A 7,920-nucleotide genomic window follows, 5' to 3' on the forward strand; every position below is an offset into this window, starting at 1 on the left:
TATCATTTCATTTTTGTCATGAGAATAATTAAGATCTAGTTTCTTAGCAACTTTTAATTATGGAATACAGTATTGTTAGCTATAATTGCTAGGCTGTGTATTATATCCTTAGAACTCATTCATCTTACAGTAAGTTTGTGCCCTTTGACAACTGTCTCCGTATTTTTCCTGCCTCCCAGCACCAGGAAAGCAGTATTCCTCTCTGTTTCTATGAGTCTGTTTTTTCTTAGATTCCACATACAAGTCATATCATCATTATTTGTCATTATCTGTCTGTCTTATCTCTGAAGAGACACCTCTGAGAGATTGTATACACCAACAGAAGAGGATTTACACAACTATGTACAAGTACTTGGGAGAAACAGAATAGAGTCGACTGCAGGTGATTCTTTTTTGAGGGGGGGTAATTTGTTTTTACTGAAGTATAGTCAGTTTACAATGTTGCATAAAATTCTGGTGCGCAGCGTAATGCCTCAGTCATACATATACATACATATATTCTTTTTCATATTCTTTTTCAGTATAGGTTACTGCAGGATATTGAATACAGTTCCCTGTATACAGTAGCTGTACAACAGAAACTTGTTGTTTATCTATTTTATATATAGTATTTAGTATGTGCAAATCTTAACTCCCAATTTATCCCTTTCCACCCCCCTGATAACCATAAGTTTGTTTTCAATGTCTGTGAGTCTGTTTCTGTTTCATAAATAAGTTCTCTTGTGCCTTTTTTTTTTTTTTTTTTTTTTAGATTCCACATATAAGTGATGTCATATGGTATTTTGCTTTCTGGCTTACTTCACTTAGAATGACGATCTCCAGGTCTATCCATGTTGCTACAAATGCCATTATTTTATTCTTTTTTATGGCTGAGTAGTATTCCATTATAGAAATTATACCACAGCTTATTTATCCAGTCATCTGTAGATGGACATTTAGGTTGTTTTCATGTCTTGGCTATTGTAAATAGTGCTGCTATGAACATTGAGGTGCATGTATCTTTTTTTTTTAACATTTTTATTGATTTATAATCATTTGACAATGTTGTGTCAAATTCCAGTGTAGAGCACAACTTTTCAGTTATACGTGAACATATATATACTCATTGTCACATTTTTTTCTCTGTGAGCTACCATAAGCTCTTGTGTATATTTCCCTGTGCTATACAGTATAATCTTGTTTATCTATTCTACAATTTTGAAATCCCATCTATCCCTTCCCACCCTCTGCCCCCTAGGCAACCACAAGTTTGTATTCTATGTCTATGACTCTATTTCTGTTTTGTATTTATGCTGTGTTTATTTGGTTGTTTCTTTCTTTCTTTTTTTTTTTTTTTTTTTAGATTCCACATATGAGCGATCTCATATGGTATTTTTCTTTTTCTCTTTCTGGCTTACTTCACTTAGAATGACATTCTCCAGGAGCATCCATGTTGCTGCAAATGGCATTATGTTGTCAGTTTTTATGGCTGAGTAGTATTCCATTGTATAAATATACCACATCTTCTTTATCCAGTGTATCTTTTTGAATTAGCACTCCCTCTGAATATATGCCCATGAGTGGGATTGCTGGGTCATATGGTAAGTCTATTTTTAGTCTTTTGAGGACTCTTCATACTGTTTTCCATAATGGCTGCACCAAGCTGCATTTCCATGAGCAGTGTAGGAGATCCCTTTACTCCACAGTCTCTCCAGCATTTATCATTTGTGGACTTTTGAGTGATGGCACTCTGACTGGTGTGACATGATACCTCATTGTTGTTTTAGTTTGCATTTCTCTGATGATTAGTGATATTGAGCATTTTTTTCATGTGCCTATTGGCCATTTGTATGTCTTCAGTGGAGCAGGTAATTCTTTTTTTTTTTTTTTTTTTTTTAATCACAGCTATGTCACCATTTCCTACAACAGAGTATGGAATAATTTTGACATCAAATACATATTTTTGAATTATTAGATTATGGGACATTTAAAAAATGTGGATAGAGTTGATGTGGTCCCTCAGACTCAGTAATCTGTGAATTCAAGCTTTATATTATCTTGACTACAAAATGTGTGGCACCAGAAAAGGTCTTGATATTTGAAGCATTACTAGAATAATTGTCTATTTTGCTCCTTCATAAAAGACTAAAAGCACAATTATAGGATATTAAACATTTCCCTACATTCATGTAATTTACCTCATGTAAATTATGAAATGTAGCATTGTTATCACTGGGAATGATAATGTGTTCCCATTTCCCCTGCTCTAGGTATTGATAAGCTAAACAGATTTTTCCCGGGATTTCAGTTTAACTTTTTCCAGTAATTACTGGTTTTAGGAACCATGACCCTTTGTACCTATAATTTTACTTCATAGATTCAGTGGCCATGTTCTTCCCCACTGGGTAGAGTGGCCCAAAACATGCTAATTTCAGGTGGAAGTTCCTTAGATATTTTTTATCTTTAAAACATTTTAATTTTGCAATAATTTTCTGTTTTATTTCTTCTGCAGACTTTGACTGAAATATTTCTGTAGACCAAGCTTTAGATTTTTGATTGATAGTATTTAGATGACAGAATAATTCAAATAATATTCAAAAGAAGACAGAGAAAAAACTGGTAGTTGTAATACAAGTAGGAAGGTCAAAATTAGAATTTCCACTGTTTCCTTTTGCAAAAGGGTGGGTTTTAAGCATATGCCATCAAATCGAAGAATCATCAGTTTAAGATGCAGCGTAATGAAAGAAAAGTGCCCAATTGCATTATACTATAAAATGCTCATAATCCTTAGCTTGTACTTGTTGAAAGAGCCCTTTAAATAACACAGAAATAGCTCCTATATACGTAAAAAACCAATTAGTTAGGTTCCCATAAGTATTTTCACAACCTGCATCCATATCTTCAGAATCCAGTTTGCACTCAGAGTCATCAGTATCTGTCGTGTCCCATGTCATACTGTTAATGGAGATGTGATGTAGAATTTCTTAATTAGAAAACACTCTGTCCCTGAAACTTCTCTCAAGCCACTGGTGAAGGACCTCAATGAATAGAGGATTAAAATACCTTTTAAATTATAGAATAAAAAAATACTGTATACATTAAAAAATTACAGAAGCTTACACGTTAAAATTTAACTATTCATGGTATTTATTTTTTAATGTCATTCCATAGTACCATTTAAACTTGTGTATACATTTAGATTTTTTGAGACATTTACACATATGTTACACAGAACCTTTATCTATATCTACCCTTATAGAGGTAGAAAATGCCAGTGAGAGGTTTTCAGACCAAGTTCATGTGTGTGTGCAATGACAACGTACTCTTTGAGATGCCATTGATTATATGAGGTTTTTTTTTTCTCTAGGATTGAAAATGTAAGAAAATGTGCATATGAAAATTTATGAAATGTAGAACTGATGTTTGAAATGGTTTATAAAAGGAGCACCAACTTCTGAGATGATTCTTGGAGAATGCTTAGTTAACTTGAATCTGGCAAGGTGAGATACCCCACTGAGAGGGAAAGCATGGGTGCAAAGGAGAGGGGAAGGAGCCCTGTGTGTCCTGTAATTTCTCACCCTGCAGTGCTGACTCCCTAGGGGAGCATATTCAGATTCAGAGTTCATATTTGCAGAGACTAGGGGGCTATAGGGAAGATAACAAGATTAGAGGTGAGAGGTGTGAGACTGAAATAGCCTTATTTGTTTTTGAACCTCAATGAGAAGAGAATCTTCTCTGTCACTCTGTGTCCACTACATGTGAGGGGTGGCCACAGGGGATTAGCACAGATGAAGTCTCCGTATTCTCTGAGATTTCAGTCCAGTGGGGATTCAGAAAACTAAACTGTGAGTAGACAGCTGTGCTTGGGAGCTCCAAAACAGGAACAGGACCTGGGGCAGGACACACAAGGAAAGCCTCTTGGAGGAGCTTATCTGAGGAAGTGCTCAAGTGTGAGGAGCAGGGAGGGAGGCAAAGAGCAGGCGGGGCAGGGGGCGGGGAGAAAAGGAAAAAGCCTGTCCCCACCTCAGGCAAGGCCAGTGCATCTGAGGGAACAGAGGGACGGTAACTTGTCTGGAACATGGAGGGCAGAGCTTGGTGGGACTGGCCAGGTGAGAGAGGGCAGGAAGTGAAGCAGGGGCAGCCCACAGAGAAATGTCTGGGTGTTGAGTTATTTTGAACGTCTGGGTCTTGTTTCTTGACATTTACCCCAGGCTCATGAAATCTGCGTGTTGGGAAGACAGAACAAGTGAGTGTGGTCCCTGCCTACTGGGGAGGTCCCTGGAGATTTCCAGGAGGGGTTCTGGGCCCACGCAGAGCAAGTGTGAGGGACTTTGAGTGCTCGTGTTCACCTGTCTCCCCCTCCTCATACACCCCCTCCCCTCCCCGCTTGAGTTGCAGCCTTCTGTCCCCTCATTGTGCACCTGTAGGCGGGATGGAGACAGCGATCAGAACGTTCGGAGCGGCGGGTCACAGCGCCACCTGGTGTCCACATGCGGGAGCCAAGAGCAGTCCTCGCAGAGAACCGCGGATGAAGGGGGGTCCTCAGCGGCGCACGGATGGTACTGGACTAGGAGCAAGACGGGTGGGGCCGGCAGGGGGCCCGCAGGTGCCGCAGTCGGGCGGTGGGCAGGCGTTTACCCGCTGTTGCTCGCTGGTCCTGGATCCCTCTGTGTATTCCTTGGAGGCTCTTTGATTCCCTGACACAGTCCTTGGGATTTTCTCCGCTTTCTCTCCACAGAGCGCTTTCCTACTGAATCCTATTCATCAGCTGTTTGAGGGGTGATGTGACAATAGTTAGCCAAATCTGATATTGGTAGATTATTAACAGTTTGTTCTTAAAAAATAGTCTTTCCTTCAGCGTAAATTGCCTTTGATCACTCTCAGCTTCTGGTGGTTTTCTTCCTTCCTCCCGCCCTTCCTCTGTTCCTCTCCACGCCGTTCTTCCTTGGCGTATTGCCTCTAACAAAGATTCTCTCTAACCAAACTAGCCAGGCCCCTCTGAGCCCTCCTCTGGACTAAGCCTCAATCTCCTTGGCCTGTAAAGACTTCAGAAAAAAGTAACAAGTTTCTAATAGCTCAAGCTGCTCCCTGGGTTGCCCCTGGACCCTCCCCTCCCCCATGAAAGTGCCGGCCTGAGAAAACTCAGCCAAAGGAATTTACTGTTTATTCATCCCACTTTTGGAGACAGGGCTCCTGTCTCTGTGGGAGCCTGACTTTGGTGAGTCCTCCTTAACAAACTCTCAGACGAACACCCCTCCTTTACCACTTTCTGCTAACTTCTCACTTTCCTGACTTTCCTGAACCCCCACCCCCCTCCTCTATTCCCTTAGTCTCCCTTTGAGATGCTCAGTCACCTCTGAGCAAGTAGAAGCAGAGTTCAGCTCACGCTGGACCCTTTCCTTATTACAACGGTGTATTTCTGATGAAAAATCTGTTCTTGAACCTTTAACTAGCGTCTGATTTTATCTTTGACAGTTTTCTGGCTCCACGGCTTGGGTTTGGATCAGAACCACCACTGGACCCTCGGAGTTTCTAGACCTTTCAGCTGCAGAGACCTTTGTCTGATCTCAAGTCGTCCTGCCCATTTTGGTATCTGTTGGTGAGTCCAGCTCCTGACGGAGTGCTCCAGACAAAGGTCTATTGAAGCATGGTGAAGACACGTTTTGATTCTTTCAGTTCTGAGTACGCTCGCACAAGAGTATCAGACTTCTTGGAATGGAAGTCCTTGCTGGCTCCTTGTTCTGATTGGGGGGTCATTCCCTGAATCTCGAGCCAGAAAAAAACTATCCTAGCTCTTTTTACTATTATTACTGAGCTATAATTGACATTTAACTATATGTAAGTTTCAGGCAAACAACATACTGATACATATATCATAACAATATACATGTGTATACTTAATACATTTTGTTAACATCCATTCCCAGAGATTGTCACAAATTTTTTCTCGAGATAAGAACTTTTAAGATTTGCTGTCTTAGCAACTTTCAGATATTCAGTACAGTATTGTTAACTATTGTCACTGTACTGTATATTCCATCCCTGGGACTTATTTATCTTATAACTGAAAGTTTGTACCTTTTGACCCAGTTCACCCATTTCACCCATCCTGTACTTCTGACAACCACCAATTTGTTCTCTAATCTATGTGTTCCCTTGTTTTTGTTTTATGTTCCACATATAAGTGACATCATGCGTTATTTGTGTTTGACTTATTTCACTTAGCATAATGCCCTCAAGTTCCATTCATGTTGCAAATGGCAGGATTTCCTTTTTATGGCTGAATAATATTCCTTTGTGTGTATATATGTGTGTCTGTGTATCTATATCTTTATTTATCTGTCTATCTGACAGTGGACACTTAGGTTGTCCCCATGCCTTGGCTATTGTAAATAATGCTGTGATGAACATGGGGGTGCAGAATTTTTTTGAGATAATTTTTTTTCACTTTCTTCAGATAAATACCCAGGAGTGGAATTGCTGGATCACATGGTAGTTCAAGTTTTAATTTTTTGAGGAACCTCCATACTGTTTTCTATAGTGTCTGCACCAATTTACATTCCCACCAATGGTGTAGGAGGGTTTCCTTTCCTCCACATTCTTGCCACCATTTGTTATCTCTTGTCTTTTTGATGATTACCATTGGGTATTTAATCCTGGCTCTTGAGGCCACTTTGTTCTCTCCATTTGATCCTGCTCCTCCAATGGGAACTTTGTTGTTGTTGTTAATTGAAAGATAGTTGATTTACAATGTTGTGTTACTTTCAGTGATATATATATATGTGTGTGTGTGTGTATATCAAAGTGATGTGTATCATATATATGTATTCTTTTTCAGATTTTTTCCATTGTAGGCTATTGCAAGGTATTGAATGTATTCCCTATATTGTACAGTAGGACCCTGTTGTTTATCTGTTTTATATATAGTAGTGTGTATCTGTTAATCCAGTGGAAACTTACTGTTTGACTGATATCCCCCTTCTTGAGCTCCAGCTGACAGTATGCCACCATGTCAGTAACTCTCTCAGTTACTTCTCTTGGTGTCATTAAGTTACCAAGGATAATTTGGAACTTCAGGGGTTTCTTTGAGAAATTGAAGATCCCCTCATACTGGTTTCTCTGAGGTCTCTGCTCCCATCACCTCCTCTCCTCCTTTTACCACCTTCCATCGTCTCTTCAGCTCCTCTGCATCCTTCAAGCCTTACCTCCTCCACCCCTCTGTTTGCTCCTTCCAGACCATCACTTTCTGAATCCAGCTCCTCAGTTCTCTACAGTCACTGGGACTTTAGGTCCCCACCCTACTGGGGGCTCTCAAGGACTCAGAGACCCCACAAAAGCAACTACCTGGGGCTGAAAAGAACAAAAGACTAATTGGAAACTGACTTGGTATTTCATCCATTTAGATTAGGCTTTGGAGACATCCAGAAAGCTGCATGATGTCATCATAGTCTCTCGCCTAAGATGCAGTCTATAAGATTACATATAAAAGCAAAGAAAATCTCAAAAGTCCCCTGAATAAATATTCGTAAAAAGCTTTTAGCCCTTGTATTGAACATATAATCTTTAACTTTAAACCATTTGCCATAAATGCATTTCCAATAAAAATATAAAGTGGAGAAAAAATAGAATCCACTCTTCTATAAATTAGTGAGTTTTGTATTATTGTATTTATGCCTGACTCGTTTCTAATAAGTTTTAAATAAAAGTTTTAAAATAAAAAATATAAGGCCTCTACTTGTGTCTGTGTGTACGTGTATCTCTGTGTGTTTCTGTTTGTGTGTATATATATATATATATTTTTTTTTTTTGGCCTATCTCCTGATGGTATTACCTCATTAATCAATAAAATCTCTTAAGGGAGTTCCATCATAATTAGCTTAGAGAGAAATAAGCACTTATATGTTAAATCTTCTTAAATTCCCAGAAACATAGGAACCAACT

The sequence above is a fragment of the Camelus ferus genome, chromosome 27 (genome assembly GCF_009834535.1).
Source record: "Camelus ferus isolate YT-003-E chromosome 27, BCGSAC_Cfer_1.0, whole genome shotgun sequence".
Taxonomy (NCBI): Eukaryota; Metazoa; Chordata; class Mammalia; order Artiodactyla; family Camelidae; genus Camelus; species Camelus ferus.